The 27,273-nt window shown below is 37.5% G+C and overlaps 1 protein-coding gene across 5 annotated transcripts in view; it reads right to left on the minus strand.

Moving 5' to 3' along the window:
* Window positions 1-27,050, minus strand: part of RC3H1 (ring finger and CCCH-type domains 1) — an 89,350-nt gene extending 62,300 nt beyond the window's left edge. For all 5 annotated transcript variants that reach the window (XR_007515312.1, XR_007515311.1, XM_049868620.1 and 2 more), the window contains exon 1: window positions 26,754-27,050. The gene's annotated coding sequence lies outside the window, so the exon portion shown is untranslated. The remainder of the gene's footprint in view (window positions 1-26,753) is intronic.
* Between the last annotated feature and the right edge of the window lie 223 nt (window positions 27,051-27,273).

Here is a 27,273-nt window from a genome sequence, read left to right on the forward strand (position 1 = left end):
GTGTTATTGTTTTTCAACATAGTTTCAGTAATGACGATCAGAAGGAAAAACAGTAATAATAAAAAATAATCAAAAGCTGCAATCAATGGAATTGTTTGATGTCATGGTCTACAAAACTAGTGTCTGACAATGACAATGGAAACCTTAACTGTTCACTAAAAATGAAATTAAATGCAAATTTCTAAAACTAGTTGTGTTCTTTGTAAAAGCTGATGTGTCCTTCATTGTGTCCTTCTTAGTTTAAGGCTCTTTTCTAAATCATAAAGGTATGTCAGTCCCAGTACAAAAGATTCATGAATAAATTCTGAAGAGTTGGCCAACTATTTTCACAAGACTTTAAATAGTTTTTTGACTCATATTTTGAAATCAGTCCTTCTGTTGCAATAATGGTTTATTTTTATGTTGGAAATTTGCTCCTCCTGTCCACAGAAACTATTTTAAGACACAATGACAAATCTGACGGCAAGTATCCAATAATTTTGAACGGAGGGGTAAATGTTCAGAAAGAAAATTTAACCTATACCATGATGGTTAAGGAAACCCTGGTGGCGTAGTGGTTAAGTGCTACAGCTGCTAACCAAAGGGCCAGCAGTTTGAATCCACCAGGCGCTCCTTGGAAACCCTATGCTATGGGGCAGTTCTACTCTGTCCTATAGGGTTGCTATGAGTCGGCATCGACTCGTTGGCACTAGGTTTGTTTTTTTTGGTTATGATGGTTAATGCTATGTATCAACTTGGCTTTGATTCTCAGTGGTGTGACAAACACTATGTAATCATCTTCCATTCTGTGATGTGATTGATGTGTGTAGCCAATCAGTCGAAAGGGGACTTTCCTTGCAGTGGGATCTGCCTCCAGTATATCAATGGCAAAGTATATTTCTGGTAAAGCTTGTTCTCTTCCCATCTTGCACTCTTCTCATCGCTTGACCTCTGGTTCTTGGGACAAGAGAAGCCTCCAACCTGCCACCTGACTTGCAGATTTTGGATTTGCCTGCCCCTGCAACCAAGTGAACCAGCAGAAGCCTTCAGCCTATAGCCTGACTCACGAACGCGAGACTTGCTAGCCCCTACAATTGCATGAGCCTTTTCCTCATAATTGTGTGACTTATTTCCTTGAAATAAATTTCTTCCTATATAGATCTATCTACACTTCACTGGTTTTGCTCCTCTAGAGAGCCCAGACTAAGAGATATACCTAATAAATTCATGTCTTCACTTTGTTAAATACTACCCTATAGAACCCTTGAAGAATCTGATGAAATTGAAACATTTTTAAAGGTGGCACTAATATTCTGTTTCTTAAATTCTCCATCTCTGACGGCTGGTCTCCAGCATGTATAGATCTTTGTTCGGGGGGGTGGGGGGCGGGGGCTAAAAGAAACATTTTTACCTCCAACCCATCTTAAAGGAGAAAAAAAAAAAGTTTTCCAATCCTTGTCCCTCTATTCTCCTAGTCTCTACTTTCCTTAGCCCACCATTCAGTTTTCAAACTTGGCTCCTACTCCAACCAATATTTGAAAGGACTCTTAACACGCACACCAAGAAACTCCTTATAAAATTCTGTAGCCACATTTCATTTCTTACTTCTTTCAGTATAACATTTAATAATGTTCACCAGTTACTTCTACAACACTGCCATTTTTTAGCTTTTGCAACAGCATAAAAACCAATCGCGGTTGAGTCTATTCTAATTCATGACAACCTCGTGCGAGTCAGGGTAGAAATGCGCTCCACAGGATTTTCAATGGCTGATTTTGCAGAAGTAGAATGCCAGGCTTTTCTTTGGAGGCACCTCTGAAGGGAATCAATTTCCAACCTTTCAGTTAGCAGCTGAGAGCATTAAGCATTTGCACCACCCAGGGACTCTTTATACATCATACTGTCCAGGTAGTCCATTAATTGGAAGGCCACTCCTTGCCTTTCTTTGTTGAACGCTTCTCCGCCCACTTTTGAAATGGTGGTTTCTCAGGGTTCCTTCCCCAACTGTTTTCTCTACGTAGTTTCCCTGAGTGATTTACACTTTCAACTGCCAACTAGATCCTGCTGACTTCCAAATCTGTATCTCAAGTTCAGATCTCTCTTCTGAGTGCCACAGCCATATAACCGGCTGGCTATTATTCCTCTGTGTCCCAAATTCAACATGTTCAAAACTACCTCCTCTGCACCAAACCTTCTGTTTTCTATGTCAGTGATTTGAGTGCCACACCAGTTACCTGTGATGGAAACATGGAGAGTCATCCTTGACACCTCTCTTTTTCACAACGCTCCCCAGCTAATTAATCAGCATGTTCTATTTATCTTATTCTTTATTGCTTCTTGAAACATTCCCATCTGTTCTCAATACCTTAGTTTAGACCACCAACCCCTCTTACCTAGAGCCACACGACAACCTCTTAACTGGTATCTCTGTTAACTGCTATCCTCAATACAGCACAGTTAGGATGTGACTAGACTGTAAGTTCCTTAAAACCAGATAATATCTTAAGGTTTTTTTCTCTGTCTTTTCCCTACAGTGTTAAATACATAAGGAACCAGACAGTATACATTAACAGACGTTTCAAGCTAGAATATTCATGTTTTCTCCACTAGAAAGCCAACTGGGCTAATCGGAAGCTGTTAGAAAAGCAAGCTAGGGCCTCACCATCCAGAGTAACATGCACAGGTCAACCAGGAGATAGAAGAGTTAAACAACACTATAAACCAAATAGACCTAACATTATCTATAGAACACTGTACCCAAAAAAAGGAATATAGTCTTCTCAGGTGCATGTGGAACATTTTCCAGGATAGACAATATGCTAACTCATAAAACAAACTTCACTATATTTAAAGCGTTAGTAAAATACAAAGCATATTCTCTGACCACAATGGGACAAAATTAGAAACCAAGAACAGAAAGAAATATGGGAAATACCTAAGTATGTGAAAATTAAACAGCATACTCCTAAATAACCAGTGGGCCAAAGAATAAATAACCAGGGAAACTAGAAAATACTTTGGAATGAACAAAAACGATGAAACAACATAACGAAATTTATGGGATGCAGCTAAAGCAGTGCTGTAATTTATAGCTGTAAATGAGTATATTAAAAAAGAAGAAGGATAACAAGTCACAAACTTAACTTCCCACCTTAAGTCCCTGGAAAAAGAAAAGTATCCTAAAGCAAGCTGAAATAAAGAAAGGTTAGAGTAGAAATTAGCATAATAGAGAAAAATCAATGAAATCAAAAGCTAACTCTTTGAAAAGATTAACACAATTGACAAACTTTTAGAGCAAGACAAAAATCAAATTACTAGAATCAGAAATGAAAGAGGGACATTATTACCAATGTTACAGAAATAAGGATTATAAAAGAATACTATGAAAAAACTGTATGCCAATAAATTATCTAATTTAGATGAAATGGGCAAATTTCTAGAAAGATAAAAAAGATACAGGAACTGACTTAAAAGGAAATAGACAATCAACCTAGTTATATAGAGACAGATTAGTAATCAAAAAACTTTCCACACAGAAAAGTCCAGGACCAGATGCCTTCACTGGTGAATTCTACTCAACATTTAAAGAAGAATTAATACCAATTCTTCAGAAACTCTTCCAAAATACAGAAGAGAGGGTACACTTCCCAATTCATTCTATGAGGTCAAACACATCACAAGGAAAAAATGAAACAAAACAAAACCCCAGATCATTATCTTTTATGAATACGGACTGAACAATAGTAACATAATGAAGCCAGGAACATATCTGAAAAGTATAACCTTTCTTCTTTGAAGTGATAAATGTTTCATTATATGTATTTTACCACAACTAAAAAAAAAAACCATAGGACAGTACAACACAAAGAGTGAATCCCAATATAAACTACAGACTTTAGTTAATAATGTATCAATATTGGTTCATTAATTCTAACAAATATATCCAGAATACAAGATGTTAACAGAAGAAATGGTATGCAAGGAGGAAGGGATATATGGAAATTACTTTCTGTACAATTTGTCTGTAAACATAAAACTGCTCTAAAAAAAATCAAGCCTATTAAAAAAAAAAAGTATACAGCACGACCAAGAAGGTTGGTTCAACATCTGAAAATCAATTAATGTAATTCAGCATACCAACAGAATTAAAAAACAAAAAACACAGGATTATCCCAACAGATACAAAAAATGCACTTGACAAAATCCAGCACTTTTTCATGATAAAAACACTCAACAAACCAGGAATAGAAAAAAAAAACTTCCTATACGTGATAAAGGGCATTGACAAAAAACCTCACAGCTAACATCATACCTAATGGTGAAAGACTAAGTATTCTCCCCTAAGATCAGGAACAGGATAAGCTCATGCCACTTTTATTCAACATTGTGCCACTTCTATTTGACATCATACTGGAGAGTCTGGCCAAGGCAGTTAAGCAAGATTAAGTTAAGTAACCCAGACTGGAAAAAAAAGAAGTAAAGCCATTGCTATTTGCAGGTAACATGATCCTATATATAGAAAATCCCAAGGAATCCAAGAAAAAACTATTAGAAATAATAAATGAATTTGGTAAAGTTGGAGGATAAAACATCAATACATAAAATTACTTGTAATTCTACATACTCTCAATTAACAATCTGAAAATGAAATTAAGAAAGCAATTCTACTTAATAGCATCAAAAAGAAAAAAAAATATTTAGGAATATATCTAACGAAAGTGCAAAACTTATACTCTGAATATAGAAAACATTTTTGAAAGAAGTTAAACATCTAAAATGAAAAAATCTCAGCTGGCTTCTTTGTAGAAATTTAATTTACAAACCGATCCTAAAATTCACAGGAAATTGCAAGGGACCCCAAATTGCCAAAAACTATCTTCAAAAAGAACAAAGTTGGAGGATTCACTTTTGAATCTTTTTTGAAATTTCCAATTTCAAAACTTACTAGAAAGTAACAGTGCAGTGTGATTAATTACTTGTGTATGTGGCCTTTCTAGCCATGGTCTTGTAACTCCCACCCAGGTGACTGTGTGATAGGGTTACTGTGGCCTACCAAGGGGATCGATCAATTTTGCCTTAAAAGAGAGCCAATGCCAGTATACAGAGGAGGAGTCCACCACCAAGGAAGGACAGACTCAGCAGCAGAGACCTGGCAGCAGGAGACAGCGTGGTGGGCTTCCTGGCCCACAGGAAGAGAAAGGTAAGTGCCTTTGGACAGAGACTGAGGACCAGGGAGAGGCGTGTCTGCGAGCACAACTGGGAACAGGCTATCCTGACCATCCTGATGGAAGAACTGTATCCAAGTATTCCTGAGCCTGCATTGTAACTGCTACTTCCCTAATAAACCCCATAATCGTGAGCGTGGTCTGTGAGTTCTGTGTGGCCATTGCAATGAATTACTGACTCCAGCAGAGAGGTAGCAAGTGCTGTGGAAGGGATGGTTGGTGTCAGAATTGGTAAAGATGGCAGAGAAAGAAGGCATGTCTGACCTCCGCCTCATGAGAATCAACCTTGAGCTGTTGATCTTGATTCTTCTTCCCCCTTGTGGGGTTGGAGAGGGTCAGACACTGCCCCCATGCTGTTTGTATAAACAGTAATCAAGGCAGTGTGAGTGATGGCATAGGACAGACATACAGATCTATGGAATAGAACTGACAGTCCAAAAATAAACCCTCACATTTACATTCTCTTGATTTTTGACAAAGGTGCCAGGACAATTTAATGAGGAAAGAATAGTGATTTCAACAAATGATGCTGCGACAACTAGGTAACCACATGCAGAAGAATGATACTGACCTCTTATCTCCCACAATTACGTGCTCCACTACTAGCCAAAAGGTTGGCGAATCGAACATACCCAGGGGTGCCTCAGAAGACAGGCCTGGCGATCTGCTTTCAAAACATTAGCCTTGAAAACCCAATGGGACAGTTCTACTCTGCACACATGGGGTCGCCATGAGTCAGAATCGACTGATGGCAACTAAGACCATTAATACAGATATAAATAAATTACTGAGTAAATATGAGCAAAAAGAGACAAATCTCCCATACGGAAGAACGCCAAATAAATTATGTAGATACTCCACCCGAAGGAAGAGTAAGCATAACTTCACACTACTTAAGTGTGCACTGCACATATTGACTTCCCTCCAAAGAGTACAGTATGGAAAGGGGAAAAAAAGAGTAACTTTACAGTGGAAAAACCTGAGCAACACTACTTTAGCCAGGTGATCAAAGTCATAAATCATGTTAACAGTATGTACTATGATGTGGTGAAAGTGGCACTTTAATTTGAGATCTTCCTCACAAAAGCCCATAATCCCGGTCTAATCATGTGTGTGGGGGGCGGGGGGGGAACCCCGGCAAATTTCAATCGAGGGATGTCTTAGCTTCTGCCAGATACCAGCTTCCCCCACCCCCTATAATACCAAGTCATTCATCTTTCTCTCAGATACCAATTAGAAATAAAGGCACGAGATTACATTTTTTTCCCCTCAAGAAACACACATTATATACAGAGTTGTCTTATGGAGTCCAGAAGTCTGAAAACATTTTATAAATATTCCTTTTAAAATTAATAAAAATAAAAATTTAGGGGACCACTCTGAAAACTGTTTTTTACTTACTACAGTAAGACATAGTCTATGCTCTCAAGAAGTTAACAAATGTGCCAAGGCATATGAATAATTACCTATAATATCAGCATGCTAAAGCACATCTTGCTATGATGCTGAACAGGTTTCAGCAGTGTCCGTATTAAGACAGTGTCTTAGGCTGGGTTCTCTAGGGTAGTAAAACCAGTAAAGCATATAACTATACAAATATAGAGAGAGTTATATCAAGGAAACGGCACACGCAGTTGTAGAGGTTGGAATGTCCCAAGTCCACTGGTCAGGACAGAGGCCCCTCCTGATTCACATAGCCACAGGGGCTGGCAAATCCAAGATCAGGTCAGACAGCAGGGCTCTTGCTCACAGGTTACAAAGATTGGCAAATCCTGAGATCGGCAGGTGAGACGGGAGGTAAGCTGCTAGCTCAAGCCCCAAGAGCTGGAGGTCAGATGAACAGGAGCCAGTTGCAGGATCCAGAGTGAGCAAAAGCCCTAGAGCCTTGCTGGAAAGTCGACTTATATTTGATCCAGGCCACACTCCCAAGGAAAACTCCCTTTAAACTGACTGGCTACTCACAGCAGATCCCATCATGGAAGCGATCATAGCATTATACAACTGCCAAACTACATCATAAATGCCAAACCTGAGAATCATGGCCCAGCCAAGTTGACACACAACCTTAATGATCACAAGGGACAGCCTACAATATACCTGACCAAACCAGTGTAGTTGAGTTGACTCCAACTCATGGCAACCCTATGTATTTCAGAGTAGAACTGTACTCCACAGGGTTTTCACAGTTGTGGTATTTTGGAAGCAGACTGCCAGGCCTTTCTTCCAAGGCACCTTTGAGTAGTTCAAGCTGCCAACCTTTCAGTTAGTAGTCTAAAGCTTAACCCATTTGCACCACCCAGGATTCCATACTTGACCAAAACCAAACCAAAACAAAACAAACCTGTTGCTGTCAAGTCAATTCTGACTCATAGGAATCCTACAGGACAGAGTAGAACTGCCCCACAGGGTTTCCAAGCATCGGCTGATAGATTCAAACTGCTGACCTTTTGGTTAGCAGCCAAGCTCTTAACCACTGTGCCACCAGGGCAGTACTCCTCAAAACTGTCAAGATCATCAAAAAGAGGAAAAGTCTGAGAAGCTGTCACAGCCAAGAAGAACCTAGAAAAACATGACAACTAAATGTAATGTTGTATCCTGGGACAGAAAAAGGACATTAGATAAAACTTAAGAAAACCTAAATAAAGTACGGACTTTGGTTAACCATAACGTATCCCTACTGGCTCATTAATTTTAATATATGTACTAGAGCCCTGATGGCACCATAGCTAAAAGTTTGAATCCACCAGCTACTTCTTGGAAACCCTATGGGGCAGTTCTACTCTGTCCTATAGGGCTATAGGGTTGCTATGAATCGGAATCGACTCAACGGCAACTGATTTTGAGGGTTTTTTTGGGTACCATATATTTTTTTTTATTAATGTTAAGATGTCAATAAGAGGGGAAGCTGTATAGGCAGGGATGGGGGTGCAAGGTATGGGAACTCTCTGTACTATCTGCTCTATTTTTCTGTAAATCTAAACCTGTTCTAAAATATAAAATGCAGATAGTTCCCAACTTAGGATATATTCAAGTTACCACAAACTGAGGGACAATTTTCTTTGTACTACATATACTGTTGCAGCATGTAATTTGCTAATGTTATTCTCAGATGTTTATTGGTATATGTTTTATGCAATGTTTCCAACCCCCAAAGACAAAGACTAGAGTTATAAAGACACTGATAATCAAAGACAATTAAAAAAAAAAAAAGGCTATTCAACTTATGTCAGAATCTACTTACAAAAGAGTTGCGGGAACAGAGCCCTGTCATAAATCAGGAACTACTTCTATATTAGTAATAGTAATAATAAAAGACATGAGAAAAAAAAAGTCAAGGAAACCATTTTTGTTGTTCCCCTAATTTGTGCCAATGTCACAAATTTCAGGAAAAGCAGGGAGATCAGCCATAGGTAAGCCATATCAAACACTATTCAACTAGACTCTAATCAATTATCATTTTCAGCACTTTTAAGTTTTCCCGAAACCTTCTTTTAATCCTAAACCTTTTAATTAAAGTTTAAATTAGAATCTAATTTATTTCTCTACTCCTTTCTTATTTTTTCTTTGACATATCCAAGCTATAAACCTGTACTATTTCCTTCGTCTAAAATGAACTCTTTTGATTGTCACTAATTATTTTTGGTCTTGTGCTATTACTTTACTATTTGCTAACTGGAAAGAAAAAAATTAACTACAACTCCTTTACTTTCATTATGCAAACACACTATTTCTTACAGTAATGATGGTACAATATTCTCTACAAAACGTCTTTGACCCTTATCCTTTCATCTCAAGAGTTCTCAACAACATGATGACAAACTGTGGCCCAAATGTAAACTATGAATTTAACATCACTCATAAATTATACCAGTTTTAGATGATTTATCCCCTAAACATCACAAAACAGACACTTATAAACCAAAGACATAAGCTTAAAAATCTAAGTATTTATAGCCCAAACAGTTTAATATTAGAATCAATTTATGAGGTATGAGTATAATTAAAAAAAAAACTTGATGGTTCCTTTTTATAATAACCAAGTATTTGTTTTATAATGAGGAAACACAGACACAAACATTTACACTTTGGAAGGGTAGAGAGGCACCTTGAGGTTCATGTACCCAAATATAAAATCTAGGGTTTTGTTTGATTATTTTAAGCAGATAACTTCTACAGTATGAGCAAATGAGTCTTAATTTATTAAAGCTGGCAAATTTAAGAGGAAAAAAAAAAAACCCTCAATTTTCTTTAACTACCTTTCAGAGGGCCTTTGAAATACTACTTATCAGCAAGCTATACTTGAATTCCTGTCTTTGAAGGAGACTATCATAAAACTAGCTAACAAGTGAACAATGTAAGCAAACGGAGACTCACAGGAATGACGAATACTAAAATAATAACAATAGAATTTACTATAGGTCAAAGTATTCTAAAAAGTTGAAGCACATTATCTCATTTACTTCTTATAACCCTACAGTATTGTTTTTGTTTTTGACTAAAGGTTTTTTTCCTTAGGTTTCTTAATCTTTTTTTGTGGTAAGCTCAAAGATGGCCACAATTCCTCCCATCCCCTTTGTAATTTGACTTTGCTGCTCTTTCCACTAAGAGATGATAGGTCTAGGCCCCTTGAATGTGGGTGGCCTTGTGACTTGCTTTTCACAGTCAAATGCAGCTGAAGTGATACTGTAAGAGTCCCAGAACTTAGGCCTCAATAAGCCTTGACACCTCCACTCACTCTTGGAACGCGGTGCCACCCCATAATGAAGCTTGAGCTAGCCTGCCAGAGGATGAGACCATGTAGAACAGAGAAAAGTTGTCCCTGACCCCTGGAACAACCAGCTCCAAGTTTCCAAATAACTTAAGCCACATGAGTGACCTCAGGGGAGATCAGCAGAAGAACCATCTCAGCCAAGCCCAGCCCAAATTGTCAACTCATAGAATCTTAAGTTTATTTACAAATAAAATGGTATTGTTTTAAGCCAGTAAGTTTTGGGGTGCTCTGTTACTCAATACCAGTAAAACCGTTGCTGTCAAGTTTGTTTCGACTTGTGATGACCCTATCATACCACAGTTTACACAATTAAGATCTAACGATTAACATTTATAAATTTCATAAAAGCCTTTTGAGAAAACAGTAATACTGAATATAATATTGATATTGGAATGTGACGGTTTCTCAATTGAATTAGAAGCTTTTAACAGAGAGTGAATCGATCCTCTTTTTAAGACCCTCAAAAATGCTAAGATATTGAAATACAATCTGCCTAAATTTAGCTCCTCAATCCTGCAGCATAAGTATCAGTAACTAAAAGGAAAAGCATTCAAGTATACCAAAACAGTACGTTTTCAAAGCACAGCATGAACAAACCCCTTTTGACTTAAAAATATGTACCACTTAAACGCAATATAAATCTACCTAGTAATTTTTTTTTTAAATCTTCCAATTTAACACTTAAATTGTCCTACGTGCAAGAGTCCACTGATACGTCAGAGCAGCATTATTCTTCATATTGACGATGATCCATATTAGATGAATAAGATATTGTCAATCCTTACTGGTTACAATGTAAAGACTGAACTTTCCTTACCATCATTACTTCCTCATCCTCACTAAGTTATACTTGGTTTTTACCTATCTTTGTATACTCCCCAAATCTTTTCCCCCTCCATGTCAAAACTGAGGGAAGGACAGGAGGATCTGAATGTCAAGCACTTACATGTTATCTCACTTAATCATTCAACAGCCTTCTGAGATAAAAAAAAAAAAAATCTGAGATAGATATCATCATTTCCATTTTACTGATGAAGGAAGGAAAGAAAACTCAAACTCAGTTTAAACTCACATCTGTTCAACTCCAAAGCCTGTACTTTTTCCACTACACTACAATGCTTCCCAACTTTTAACACCTTTAATTTTTAAAAATTATATTTCTTTTTTTTATTAACTTTTATTGAGCTTCAAGTGAACGTTTACAAATCAAGTCAAACTGTCACCTATAAGTTTATATACACCTTACTGCGTACTCCCACTTGCTCTCCACCTAGTGAGTCAGTCCTTCCAGTCTCTCGTGACAATTTTGCCAGCTTCCAAGTCTCTCTATCCTCCCATCCCCCCTCCAGACAGGAGATGCCAACACAGTCTCAAGTGTCCACCTGATACAAGTAGCTCACTCTTCATAAGCATCTCTCTCCTACCCACTGTCCAGTCCCTTTCATGTCTGATGAGTTGTCTTCGGGAATGGTTCCTGTCCTGGGCCAACAGAAGGTTTGGGGACCATGACCGCCGGGATTCCTCTAGTCTCAGTCACACCATTAAGTCTGGTCTTTTTATGAGAATTTGGGGTCTGCATCCCACTGATCTCCTGCTCCCTCAGGCGTTCTCTGTTGTGTTCCCTGTCAGGGCAGTCATCGGTTGTGGCCGGGCACCATCTAGTTCTTCTGGTCTCAGGATGATGTAAGTCTCTGGTTCATGTGCCCCTTTCTATCTCTTGGGCTCATAGTTATCGTGTGACCTTGGTGTTCTTCATTCTCCAATTGATGCATCTTAGATGGCCGCTTGTTAGCATTTAAGACCCCAGACACCTCATTTCAAAGTGGGATGCAGAATGTTTTCATAATAGAATTATTTTGCCAATTGACTTAGAAGTCCCCTTAAGCCATAGTCCCCAAACCCCCGCCCTTGCTCCACTGACCTCTGAAGCATTCAATTTATCCCGGAAACTTCTTTGCTTTTGGTCCAGTCCAGTTGAGCTGACCTTCCGTGTACTGAGTATTGCCCTTCCCTTCACCTAAAGCAGTTCTTATCTACTAACTGATCAGTAAAAAACCCTCTCCCACCCTCCCTCCCTCCCCTCCTCGTAACTACAAAAGTACGTGTTCTTCTCAGTTTATACTATTTTTCAAGATCTTATAATAGTGGTCTCATACAAAATTTGTCCTTTTGCCTCTGACTAATTTCACTCAGTATGCCTTCCAGGTTCCTCCATGTTATGAAATGTTTCACAGATTTGTCACTGTTCTTTATCGATGCGTAGTATTCCATTGTGTGAATATACCACAATTTATTTAACCATTCATCCGTTGATGGACACCTTGGTTGCTTCCAGCTTTTTGCTCTTGTAAACAGAGCTGCAATAAACATGGGTGTGCATATATCTGTTTGTGTGAAGGCTCTTGTTTCTCTAGGGTATATTCCGAGGAGTGGGATTTCTGGGTTGTATGGTAGTTCTATTTCTAACTGTTTAAGATAACGCCAGACAGATTTCCAAAGTGGTTGTACCATTTTACATTCCCACCAGCAGTGTATAAGAGTTCCAATCTCTCCGCAGCCTCTCCAACATTTATTATTTTGTGTTTTTTGGATTAATGCCAGCCTTGTTGGAGTGAGATGGAATCTCATTGTAGTTTTAACTTGCATTTCTCTAATGACTAATGATCGGGAGCATTTTCTCATGTATCTGTTAGCGGCCTGAATATCTTCTTTAGTGAAGTGCGTGTTCATATCCTTTGCCCACTTCTTGATTGGGTTGTTTGTCTTTCTGTGGTTGAGTTTTGACAGAATCATATAGATTTTAGAGATCAGGCGCTGGTCAGAGATGTCATAGCTGAAAATTCTTTCCCAGTCTGTAGGTGGTCTTTTTACTCTTTTGGTGAAGTCTTTAGAGGAGCATAGGTGTTTGATTTTTAGGAGCTCCCGGTTATCTGGTTTCTCTTCGTCATTTTTGGTAATGTTTTGTATTCTGTTTCTGCCTTGTATTAGGGCTCCTAAGGTTGTCCCTATTTTTTCTTCCATGATCTTTATTGTTTTAGTCTTTATGTTTAGGTCTTTGATCCACTTGGAGTTAGTTTTTGTGCTTGGTGTGAGGTATGGGTCCTGTTTCATTTTTTTGCAAATGGATATCCAGTTATGCCAGCACCGTGTGTTAAAAAGACTATCTTTTCCCCAATTAACTGACACTGGGCCTTTGTCAAATATCAGCTGCTCGTATGTGGATGGATTTATAACTGGGTTCTCGATTCTGTTCCATTGGTCTATGTGTCTGTTGTTGTACCAGTACCAGGCTGTTTTGACTACTGTGGCTGTATAATAGCTTCTGAAATCAGGTAGAGTGAGGCCTCCCACTTTCTTCTTCTTTTTCAGTAATGCTTTACTTATCCGAGGCTTCTTTCCCTTCCATATGAAGCTGGTGATTTGTTTCTCCATCACATTAAAAAATGACATTGGAATTTGGATCGGAAGTGCATTGTATATATAGGTGGCTTTTTTTTTTTTTTGGTAGAATAGACATTTTTACTATGTTAAGTCTTCCTATCCATGAGGAGGTATGTTTTTCCACTTAAGTATGTCCTTTTTAGTTTCTTGCAGTAGTACTTTGTAGTTTCCTTTGTATAGGTCTTTTCCATCTTTGGTAAGATTTATTCCTAAGTATTTTATCTTCTTGGGGGCTACTGTGAATGGTATTGATTTGGTTATGTCCTCTTCGATGTTCTTTTTGTTGATGTAGAGGAATCCAAGTGATTTTTTGTATGTTTATCTTATAACCTGAGACTCTGCCAAACTCTTCTATTTGTTTCAGTAGTTTTCTGGAGGATTCCTTAGGGTTTTCTGTGTATAAGATCATGTCATCTGCAAATAGAGATAATTTTACTTCCTCCTTGCCAATCCGGATGCCCTTTATTTCTTTGTCTAGCCTAATTGCTCTGGCTAGGACCTCTAGCACGATGTTGAATAAGAGCGGTGATAAAGGGCATCCTTGTCTGGTTCCCGTTCTCAAGGGAAATGCTTTCAGGCTCTCTCCATTTAGAGTGATGTTGGCTGTTGGCTTTGTATAGATGCCCTTTATTATGTTGAGGAATTTTCCTTCAGTTCCTATTTTGGTGAGAGTTTTTATCATAAATGGGTGTTAGATTTTGTCAAATGCCTTTTCTGCATCAATTGATAAGATCATGTGGTTTTTGTCTTTTATTTATATGGTGGATTACATTAATGGTTTTTCTAATATTAAACCAGCCACCTGGTATAAATCCCACTTGGTCATGGTGGATTAATTTTTTGATATGTTGTTGAATTCTATTAGCTAGAATTTTGTTGAGGATTTTTGCATCTATGTTCATGAGGGATATAGGTCTGTAATTTTCTTTTTTTATGATGTCTTTACCTGGTTTTGGTATCAGGGAAATGGTGGCTTCATAGAATGAGTTAGGTAGTATTCCGTCATTTTCTATGCTTTGAAATACCTTTAGTAGTAGTGGTGTTAACTCTTCTCTGAAAGTTTGGTAGAACTCTGCACTAAAGCCATCCGGGCCAGAGCTTTTTTTCGTTGGGAGTTTTTTGATTACCGTTTCAATCTCTTTTTTTGTTATGGGTCTATTTAGTTGTTCTACTTCTGAGTGTGTTGGTTTAGGTAGGTAGTGTTTTTCTAGGAATTCATCCATTTCTTCTAGGTTTGCAAATTTGTTAAAGTACAATTTTTCGTAATAATCTGATATGATTCTTTTAATTTCAGTTGGGTCTGTTGTGATGTGGCCCATCTCATTTCTTATTCGGGTTATTTGTTTCCTTTCCTGTATTTCTTTAGTCAGTCTGGCCAATGGTTTATCAATTTTGTTAATTTTTTCAAAGAACCAGCTTCTGGCTTTGTTAATTCTTTCAATTATTTTTCTGTTCTCTAATTCATTTAGTTCAGCTCTAATTTTTATTATTTGTTTTCTTCTGGTGCCTGATGGATTCTTTTGTTGCTCACTTTCTATTTGTTCAAGTTGTAAGGACAGTTCTCTGATTTTGGCTCTTTTTTCTTTGTGTACGTGTGCATTTATCAATATAGATTGGCCTCTGAGCACTGCTTTTGCTGTGTCCCAGAGGTTTTGATAGGAAGTATTTTCATTCTCGTTACATTCCTTGAATTTCTTTATTCCCTCCTTAATGTCTTCTATAACCCCGTCTTTTTTCAGCAGGGTATTGTTCAGTTTCCGAGTATTTGATTTCTTTTCCCTAGTTTTTCTGTTATTGATTTCTAGTTTTATTGCCTTGTGGTCTGAGAAGATGCTTTGTAATATTTCGATGTTTTGGATTCTGCAAAGGTTTGTTTTATGACCTAATATGTGGTCTGTTCTAGAGAATGTTCCATGTGCACTAGAAAAAAAAGTATGATTTGCAGCAGTTGGGTGGAGAGTTCTGTATAAGTAAATGAGCTCAAGTTGGTTTATTGTTGTAATTAGGTCTTCCGTGTCTCTACTGAGCTTCTTACTGGATGTCCTGTCCTCCGAAAGTGGTGTGTTGAAGTCTCCTACTATAATTGTGGAGGTGTCTATCTCACTTTTCAGTTAAAATTTGATTTATGTATCTTGCAGCCCTGTCATCATTCGGTGCATAAGTATTTAATATGGTTATATCTTCCTGGTCAATTGTCCCTTTTATCATTATATAGTGTCCTTCTTTATCCTTTGTGGTGGATTTAGCTTTAAAGTCTATTTTGTCAGAAATTAATATTGCTACTCCTGCTCTTTTTTGCTTATTGTTTGCTTGATATATTTTTTCCATCCTTTGAGTTTTAGTTTGTTTGTGTCTCTAAGCCTAAGGTGTGTCTCTTGTAGGCAGCATATAGACGGATCGTGTTTCTTTATCCAGTCTGAGACTCTCTGTCTCTTTATTGGTGCATTTAGTCCATTTACATTCAGCATAATTATAGATAAGTATGTGTTTAGTGTTGTCATTTTGATGCCTTTTTATGTGTGTTGTTGACAATTTCATTTTTCCACTTACTTTTTTGTGCTGAGACGTTTTTCTTTGTAAATTGTGTGTTCCTCATTTTCATAGTATTTGACTTTATGTTTGCTGAGTCATTACGTTTTTCTTGGTTTTTATTTTGAGTTATGGAGTTGTTATATCTCTTTGTGGTTACCTTAATATTTACCCCTAAAAAATTATATTTCTTAATAATTATTTTATTCGTCAGCTATAATTAAAGATCTAAATTAATGATGCTTATTTTAGGTTTACTCTAAGCATGACTGTTTTTAAATTAAACAGATTTAGTACAGCAACACTGGAAATGTTTAAGCTTACTAGTTTATTTTTTTAAAAATCAGATTGTAGCAATTACTGTATTTCTTTTGGACAGAACCACAAAGAATAACTTTGTTTTGTTTAAAATATTTTAGCACATTTCACTAAGAAGCAGATGACTAAAACAAAATTAATCTTGATTATATATATTTTAAGATACTTGAAATGTATTGAAGTATAACATATCTACAGAAAACCGTACAGATCAAGAGCATTCAACTCAGTGAATCACCACGAAATGAGTATACTTGTATACCCAAGATATATATTACCAGAGCTCCATATGGCCCTCCTCTAGAATGATGCCACCAAATCACTACTCCTTTACTCTAGTTCACTACTACCCTAACTCCTAACACTACAGATTAGTTTTGCCTGTTTTAAAATTCTATATAATGGAATCATCAGTATGCAGTCTTTGGTATCTGGCTTCTTTTACTCAACATTGTATTTCTTTTCTTTCTTTCTTTCTTTTTTTTTTTTTTTGTACATTTTTAACTGTTACAAGGCACTCCAGTTAAATTGATCAGTTAGGAATCTACCCTTAATGAACTCATTTTTTGACCAACGATAACGTGAATTTCGAATGAAGCTGATTTCTGCAAGGAACAAGAATGCATGCCAATAACAAAACTAGAGAACAAAGAGTCCTCTACTACTCAAGAAAACAAAGCAATGTGTCACACCAACGGTCTGCACTTTTTTCCTTTCACTACCTTTTATTTCTTTTTTCTACACAGCTTGTGTCTTAGACTTCCTTGTGGCATTTGGTGGCCACCATAGGGTTTTGATTATTCTAGAACTGGGCAACAAAGAGAAAACACGCAGATGTATTTGTAACAGGTAAGCTGCATATGGAACCTACTCCTTTTGCGTTGTTGGGCAATCATGAGTGTATACACTGACCTAGGGATTTTACAGCTTTAAAGATAAAAATATATTTAATAACAGAACACAATAATAATATTGGTATTATTAAAACATACTGGCCAGGGCTTAAGGCATTTCCATTACTTTCTATTTATCTGTATGCAGTTCTCAACAAAAAATGATCAGACTCAATGCAATTCTTTCACGTGGGCTTTAACTTTTCTCTATCATTTCTATGACCATTTAACACTAATAGGAATTCTTACTGAATAAGAGCTTTAAACAAGGTTGTGAAGAAAAAAAAAAATAGGAGAATAAGGAGATCTACATCCTAATCCCAACTCTAGTCTGAGATTTATATACTTTTGATAAATATTCAAAAGTGTTGGGAAAAAAAAAGTATAGAGAAGAATAAGAAAAAAAAAAATCATCCCAGATTTTAGGTACAAACGAGTGATCTAAAAGACGATATCCTCATGGGAAACCTAGGAAACCATACTCTAAACGGCAATATTCACAAAAGGCTGCTTCTTTAGAGGAGTAAAGGATTTTAAATTATGCACAGTTTAGGGTGCTGACAGCATAAGCAAAAAGAACACAATAAAGTATTGAAAATGTAGATTTGACATGTGTAATGTTTCTGTTCTACCTCCTACTTCACTGAGTAGTACCTGGGATTTAAAAGCTTGCACGTGGCCATTCAAGGTATAATCGATCTCTATTTGTCTGGTGCAAAAAGTGGAAGAAGAAATATCAGGAATAGAAGGAGGAAATGGAATGCGAGGTGACCGCCTTCACGAACAACTGATTCCTTTGCCATGAGACCAGAAGAACTAGATGGTGCCAGCTACCATTACTAAACATTTTGAGCAGAGATTCCACAAAAGAATCTTGGGGGGGGTATAGGGAAAGTAAACAGAATTTTAATTCTTATGCAATCCAGACTTTCTTAAGTCACTGAGGCTCAATGAAGCCATGAAACTACTACCCTGAGAAAATCTTTAAACTTGAAATCTTAAACCAGAAATATCCCTGAGGACAGCAGCTGGCTGAGTGGACATGGGAAATAAAGGTGGAGGGGAGGAATGTGCTGTCTCATTAGGGGGAGAGCAGCTAGGAGTTCACAGCAAGGTGTGTATAACTTTTTGTATGAGAGACTGACTTGATTTGTAAACTCTCACTTAAAGTACAATTAAAAAACAAAAACAAAAAACCCTGAAGCCTTCTTTAAACCAAATAGCCCAGCTTAATTAGTAAAGGATACCTGCTGTGAGCATAGCGCTCTTTTAAAGAACTATCTATACGGGATCAAATTGATAATAGCAACTGGAAAGTTTAGACATGAAGCTTAGGGGATAGTGAGTGTGTATCAATAGGGGAGGAACAAACCAGAAAAAGAGAATGAGAATGGCTGCACAATTTGAAGAATGTAATCAATGTCACTGAATTGCGCATGTAGAAACTGTTGAATAGGCATATGTTTTACTGTGTATATATTCAAAAAATTAAAGAAAATGTAGATTTAAGGACAAACTGAGGCCATGTAAATAGATAAGTTATCTGTGAGAATGAATACAAATGGAGAACTGGACCGTGACGTAAGTTTATATCAGGGCTCTCTGATAGAACTTTTAAGATAATGGAAATGTTCTCTGTTGTCCAATATTATGGCCGCTAGTCACACCTGACTACTGAGCCCTTGAAATGTGGCTAGAAACTAAAATTTAATTTTAATTAGTCACATGTGGCTAGAGGCTGGTACTGAACAGCAGAGGTCTACATTAATGACTAATATGGGAAGAAAATGAGAATGGTAATATTAACAATTACTTCATATCTGACCACCACCCCCAAAATACACATATAGTAAATCCTAACCCATCCAAAATTTTGTATGTATCTTGAATATTAACATTTTACAGAACATTTTAGATGTTCTAGATTGATATCTTCTCAAATAATTTTTTTTAAACAGAATTTAAGGAGGGAAATAACATTGACTAGGTACTAGGTATCAGGCACTATACTAAAGGTACATTATCTCATTAAAATTTCAAAGCAACCTTTAAAGAAATGTTATTACCATTTCTATCTTTAGAGATGAGGAACCATAAAGTTTAAATCATGAAAGATGAGAACCTTGCTATGTCTGACTCAAAAATCTATGTTCTAGCACACTCTGCCCATCTGTATATATTTTTAATTCCTAAAATCATAAACATAATGGAATTTTTCCACAATGTATTTATTAGCAGGAATGGATTATATAGCATAATACAATAATTAATAATACACTCAGAGTCTAACGAGGTATTATACAGCCAGCTCTAGCCCCTATATTAAATAGCACCAAGCTTTGTTTTTTTCCTGTAACCTCCCTTGCTGTCTACCCTACCTCTCTTGTATCTAATTTGCACCTTTTAATCTACCATGGGATGAAAAACCAGGTAATCAAATTTCTTAGAATTATGTACAAAGTAAGAGAGTTTCTAAAAACAATGCCTTAGGGCAGATGATTTTGTTCATTAATTCCGTGACAACTAAAGGTATTTTTACCTGCTTCCTTATTCTAAACTGGGTCCTGGATAGATGAAATATTATATTCTATAATAAAGCTAAGAATCTAGTTATTCCTTTCATTCTCAAATCTTCCACTAAACCATATTTTCAAGCCTAGGTGTCTAAACATCACTTCATTTGAAGATACTATTTTTATGATTAGATTTATTAATTTAGTATTATAGTTTTTCAGTAAATGTTACTACCAGAAATTAAAACTTTTATGCATTAAAGGATTTTATCAAGAAAATGAAGAGATAACCTACAGAATGGTAGAAAAGTATTTGGTAGCCATATATCTGGTAATGGTTTAATATCCAGAATATATTAAGAACTCCTACAACTCAAAAACAAGACAAACAGCCTAATTAAAATATAAACAGAGGACTTAAAGAGGCATTTCTCCAAAGAACATCTACAAATGGCCAAAAACACATGAAAAGATGTTCAAAACCACAATAATACTACTTCACATCCACTAGGATGGCTATTATCAGGAGAAAGGAAAGTAAGTGTTGGCAAGGATGTGCAGAAATTGGAACACTCATCCACTGCTGATGGGAATGTAAAATGGTAAGCAGTTATGGGAAACAGCTTGGCCCTTTCTCAAAAATTTAAACATAGAATCACCTATGACCCAGCAATTTCACCCCTAGGTATATACCCCCAAAGGGATTCAAACAGATATTTGTACAACAATGTTTATTGCAGCATTACTTACAGTAGCCAAAAGGTAGAAACAACCCAAATGTCCATCAACAGATGAATGAATAAATAAAAAATGTGGTATATCCACATAATGGAATATTATTCAGCCATAAATAGAAATGAAGTTCTGATATGTATTACAGCACAGATGAACCTTAAAAACGTTATGCTAAATAAAATGTCAGACACAAAAGACAATATTGTACGATGCATAGAGACAAAAGTTTATTAGTCATTACCAGGGGCAGCTGAGAGGTGGAATGGGGGAGTTATTCCTCAAGGGCTATAGCGTTTCTGTTTTGGGTGATGAAAAACTTTTGAAAATAGATGGTAACGATGACTGCGCAACATGGTCAATGTAAATGTCACTGAATTGTACACAAAAATAGTTAAAATGGCAATTTTTCTGTCATATATATTTTACCAAAATAAAATTTAAAAAAGGGGGGGGGAAGGGTGCCACCAGAACGGATAACTGCTCAACCCAATATAGGTCTTCAATCTTACAGCTTGTTCTACTAAAATTTTAGCAATATTGACATTTTTAAAGTTGGAAAAGGGGAGCTAAAACCGAAGTGTCAAAAAAAAGGTTAAATCAGGCATATATAAAAATACAGAAATACAAATATTAACAAAGAGTTGATGTATTTCAATATTTTCCTTTAAAAAGTCACTATTAAAGCAGAACTTGTACTGAATTGTAAATATTTTTGTATCTTCTGTCACTTTTCATTTTAATAAGTTTTCTTTTTTGTTTGTCAAATATTTTATTGTGTTTTAGCTGAATTAAGTTATTCTTACAATTAAACTTATTAAATAAAATTTTCCTAAAAAAAAAAAAAAATTAGTATCAAATTTTAAATTCTTCTTCCCCATTTAGATATCCTGTACTGATTTTTAACCTGTTATGAAACTTTACTAATAGTATGAAATCTGCTTTTCACGTCTCACTGTAAATTGTAAGATTTCAATTGAATTAGGGGAGTATCATTTTGAATTTAAGATAATGATATAAGAATATTTCCAATGCCCAAATTAAAACTTCAAATTTAGCAGCAAATCTAAATGTATAAAAGTCCAAATTTTATGACTCTTCATTCCAGAAAGAAGAAAAGGACAATTTTTTCTCTTTCTATCAAGTAAAACGAACAAACAAAGCTACAAACCAATTGCCTTTGTTTTTGTATCCATGTTTTTGAAGGGGGTCAGGTACAGATAGAATCAAGAGCAAGGTTTCTGAGATTTATTCAACTAGAGGTCAGAAGCAGAGAGTATTAGGCAAATTATAACTCTAAATATGCCCAAACATTGGCTGAATAAAATAATCAGAAAGTCGGATTCATAAAAATCAAAGCGTTTCGATAAAATTCCTAACAAGCATTTTTTAATGCAAGCTCAAATAAGGCTTTTAAGTCTGTTAATATTCCAATTTTCTTCTGTACATTAAGAAAAAACTAAAAGGCAAACAAGTTTTAGGCAAAAGACTAAGTATTGGTTGTTCACATTTGAATATAATATTAAAATTTAGTTTTCACAGCCCAATGAAGCAATACAAATAAGCCTCAGAGTTTGTGTTGAAGCAATACAAATAAGCCTCAGAGTTTGTGTAAAACTCCTTTGGAGTGATCTAAACTAAAACTGCTAACTGCTATGACTGTCAACTTTTCTTCCATAGAGTCATTGGCAGTGGGCCCTCTGTACTTAGAGAGGCATGCAAGGAATGAAATAGTTTTTGATTCCTAAAAATCACATCCCAAAGTTTTTTCTGCAATTTCAGTTAGTACATAGCACTCTTCCTCAATTACGGCTCAAAATAATTTCATGTTAAATCCAGATAGACAGAAAGCAGATTGGTGGCTGCTAGGGAATGGGGGAGGAGGCAGTAACCGCTTAATCCATACAGGGTTTCCTTTTGGGGTCGTGAAAATGTTTTGGTACTAGATAGAGGTGGTGGTTACACAACATGACAAATGTGCCAAATACACTAAATTGTTCACTTTAAAATAGTTAATTTTATGTTATGTCAATTACACCTCAATAAAAAATACATCTCACATTAACTGACCCCTTTAGAACTTCTCTTCAAAAACACTGCTCATGTTCAAATGCTATTTAGTTCCTGGAGATTTTTAAGATAAAATGCATTACAGGTTAAATAATTACTATATATGCACACTAATAATCATTGAGGGGTGTACTGATGTCAATTTAAAGCATTGCTAAAATGGTTGACAAACATGAAAAGAACACTGCTGACTTACATTTATAAAAAATCTCTAAGAAAAATATAAATGAGTCATTTATTCCTCTATGACAGAAAGTGATTCCAATCGGTCAGCTTAACTATAAATGAAAGTACACCCTATCTCCTGGCTTCTGTTATCATGAACTCAATTTTTTTTACTGTAATTCTTCTCCCAAACTTCAACCAACCAGGAAAACATTGTGAACTGATAAGAAATGTCTAACCTAATATTATACGAGAGGTAAACAAGATTATATAATAAGTAAACAAGTCTGAGCAATAATGGAGATAAATATACTAAAGTAAATTGCCTTGGAAATGTAAAGCAAGCAACATTACTTCAGATTAGTAAACTTTATACTTTAAAATGTACAGAATCTACCCTAAGAAACTCTGGAGTAAGAAAAATTCCTTTGTATAAATGCCTAACAAAATTAATTTTATACCACAGACTCCAAGGTAAGTCCGAAACCAGCCTAGGCTCCAGAATTAAACAAAAGAAGAGAGGATTCTATGGAACAGGCTGATTTTGAAATTTATTGTGACTGTTTTGATACAGGTCAGTCTGAGGATTTAAATCCGTCTGAGTCCAACTATGAAGAGTACCTGAACCCCTTAGCACGGACAGGGCCAAAGCTAAACCAGGTCAGAACACCATGTCAAGGAATACCCTGCTCTGAGGTGTCCACTGAACAGAGATCATTTATCAGTTTATGCTTCACTTTGTTGGATGTGAACCACTTTCAAGACATATGTAAGATTAGGCTGATAATACCCCATCAAACTGCATTTTAAGTCCTAAAAGCTGGAGAAGAAAAAGGCTACTAAATGATCTATGAGCCTTTTTTTTTATCATCTTAAAGAACAAATAATTTTAAATGTTAGCTGACCCAATTAACATCATTGAAATGTTACTAAAATTGTTATCAAATTTTCATAAAGTCTTTCAAAGGCACAGTTTAGTAACTGTTTATGTAACAAATTAAAGCCATGAAACAACTATAGCAATACTACAAATCCATCCTGTCCTACATATAGGGTATGAGTTTCTTTTTTATAGCATTCAGATACACTAATAGCAAAAATAAGTGTTTGTGATTCATATGAATAAGTACTTTCTCGAACTAATGAGTGAACATTTGAAATCCAACGCCATCAAGTAGATTCCGATTCACAGCAACCCTACAGCACACAGGAGAACTGCCACATAGGGTTTCCAAGGAGCAGCTGGTGGATTTAAATTGCTGACCTTTTGCTTAGCAGCCTAGCTCTTAACCACTGCGCCACCAGGGCGTCAAGTGAATATTAAAAAAAAAAAAAAAAAAAATTTTTTTTTTTTTTTTTAGCAGGGTACAAATAATGATCATAGGATATTAGGACTAATAACAAATACAATTATTATAAAACATAGTTCAAGGTCAAAACAAGTAACCGGTCAACATAGTAGATGCCTCAAAGTTTAATGCTGAGACATACAGTGACAGCAGCAAAGCATCTAATTTGTGTCACAAGACAGGGTTTGAGTAAGCTCTTTTACCTATTAATTATGTGGCCTTCTGGCTAATTATTTAGCTTCTCCTAGCTTCAACTTCTTCATATGTAAGTGAGCACAATACTACAATGTTAGAGCATAACTAGGAGGATTAAATGAGATGCTGCCTTTATTCAACAAATAAGCTTTGAAAAACTGTAATTTTTATTATTATGTACAAAACCCCCCTTCCAATCTCTTCAGATGAATCATACTTTAACTTTTAATACTACCAAAATGTAAATCTGGTTCTTAAGCTATGGTCCCAAAACTTCTTAGAAGCAATTTTGGAAATATTATTTGAGAAAATCTGAACTGAAGTAATCAAAATAAACACTGACACGCAAGATACGACTTTATTTTCTTTGAGGGATCACATCTTAAAAATAATTTTGACACAAAATAATTAAAAACAATTCCCTAAGAGATTTTTCAATATTAAACAGAAACAGAGAAACTGAACGTCCAATTTCAGACATAAAATCTTAACATAAGAAATCTTTGTTTTCTGGAAAATGAGGTAAATTAGTCCTTGGTATAACATTATACTTTTGCAAAACAAAGTACACTAATCACTTATAATTCACAAACTCCTAAATTACTGCAATTGTTCTAATTGGATTAAGGCCACAGACAAATTTAGTATCATCACAATGTAGACTTTACTTGTACTCTGTGCTGACCTAAGAAAAATTCAGCATGAAAAAAATAAGTCACAGACTTGAACACTTGTTAAAAAAGTATTCTTTCTGAAACACTTCCCCGAATTTTATATTAGTGAGAACCATGTGAAAGTTGTTCTTTCCTCACCACTCAAAAAAAAAAAAAAAAATCAAAACACCCACAACATTATTTATGCTAGGCATAAAATGAAAGCCATTATTGAAATTCATCCCACTCTATGTGAAATCCTAAACAATAGTTCAGCCTCTAAGTTTATTAAGCCATCTATTTACTGCCAATTCTTATGGCAGGCATATTCCAGGAACTAAAATAGGGCTGCTGTTTATAAACTTCATATAAGCTGAAAATGCTTTTAGATATGACAGATACAAACCAAATTATAAATTTACCCTAAACACGGGTGAAAGATATTAATTGGCATCCTCTCTACACAGATCTTCCTTCGTGAACCAAAGCCCTCAAATGGACTGTGCAACTGAACGTTAACTAGCGGAAAGCAATCTTCTTTGATGCATCCAACCAATTTTAACGTAAATTTCTGCACACCCGGGTAGAAACTAAAATAGAAATAACCTTAATCTCTCCCCCCCCCACTTGGAAATGTGGTAGATGCCCTAAAAAATTAAGTTTAGGGGAAACAGCAGTTAACTGTTGACATTTCAGACATCACTACTGTATAAATAAGGCAATTACAATGAAGAGCTGTGGCCTGATAAGCCTAAATATTCGAGAGAACTTAGTTTCTAGTTTTTGAAAATTATAAGAAAGTTTTGAAATCTTACAAAATGCGCTTTTTAGAAGTCAAAATTTCAAACTTAGAGAAAAAGACTGATAGGACAAATCACTGAAGACAAAATTAAAGCATAAGGCAGAGCAATAGAAGCCCGGAGCTGAAGCACTAGTCTCCTGAAGGAGAACTTCATTAGGTCCATTTTATGTTAATGTTTCCTATGCTGGACATTACTAATTCAAGACGGCTCATTTGAAAGGGGGGGGAAAAAAGTTCTATTCAAACACTACAATTTGTCTTTCCGTTGCCAGTAACTGGCTTTGTTTCCAGTTCCATGGACTATTCTGGGATGTCAACAGTTATATTACTACTCTCACCGGGGACGTGGGATTAAGGGATGTTTAGAGAGAACCGATGCTTAAGAGATGTTTTGAGAGGACCATCCCTCACCACGCCATCCCTTACCGATAATTACTGTTTACACTGTTTACCTTGTGTTTTTGTTGCTGTACTTAGATTTTTTAAAAAGACACCTGCACACACGATTTCCCCACCGCCACCAGAGAGGAAGAAGACCGTCAGTCTCGATCTCTAGGAGCTCCAGGGAAACAAACACCGCAAAACCCACTTGGCCAAGGAGGGGAGCGCTTAAGGGGTCGGGGAGGGAGCAGCCCTGAGATGGAGGGAGGCGGAGGCGGCGCCTGTTTACAGGCGCCTTGACTCCCCCCCACCCCCTCCAAGAAAAGGGGGCCCAAAAATCATTTCCTGTGCGCACTCCCTTCCCAGTCTGGGCCCTCGGAGTAACCGAAGAGTGGGGGAGCCTGTGAGCCCCCTTCCTCTCGCCAAAGCCTCTCTCGCCCTCCCCTCGGCCAGGGCGGCGCCCGCACCTCCCCACGGCCTACCCAGCGGGGCAGGCCCTCCGGGCGGCACGCGGAGGCCTGAGGCCTAAAGGACGCCGGCCACTGAGGAGACCCTCGGAGCTGGCGGAGCCCTGCGGGGCCCGGGGCCGGCCGAGCGGCCAGTGCCGCCGCCGAGCAGAGAGTGCGCGATGAGAGCCCCTTCCCCGCCGCGGCTGCCTATTGTTCCCGACCGAGGCCCGGGCTCCGGCCGCCCCGCTCCCTCCGTCGCCGCGGCCGCCCGCCCGCTTGCTCGCTCACCGCGCTGGTCCGAGCAGCAGCTCCTCTCAGCTCCGAGTCCCCGCGGCCGTCGCCACCGGCGCGGCAGCCGCAGCAGCTGCCGCTGCCACCGTCGACTCTGACTCTGCCCCAGGCCGCCGGGCCACGGCCGCCGCCGCCACCGCCAGCGTCGCCTCCGGCCCCCCACCTGCTGCTGCTGAGGCTGCTCCTGCAGCAGGGGCCATCTTGTTAGTCTGCCTCTTCTTCCTCCTCCTCCACCCCGTGGCTCGTTGTCCTCGTCCCCTTCCTCTTCCTCAGGCTCCCTCCCGCCCCGGAGACGGGCGGAGACAAGGGCGAGGCTCCTCCTCCGGGGGGCGGGGCAAGGGGCGGGGCGGGGCGAGCACGGGGAGGAAACCTCTGAGTCACCCGCCACCAACGCTGGGAAGGGAGGCGGGCGACGCTCGCTGTCGCTAACCGCAGTGCACAAACGCCGAGAGTTGAAGAACTGGTCCAGCCGTCCGCCTTGCCCTCCCCTCCACGGGCACTTTTGGGCCTAGTGGGC

This window comes from Elephas maximus, chromosome 24, assembly GCF_024166365.1.
Source record: "Elephas maximus indicus isolate mEleMax1 chromosome 24, mEleMax1 primary haplotype, whole genome shotgun sequence".
Classification (NCBI taxonomy): domain Eukaryota; kingdom Metazoa; phylum Chordata; class Mammalia; order Proboscidea; family Elephantidae; genus Elephas; species Elephas maximus.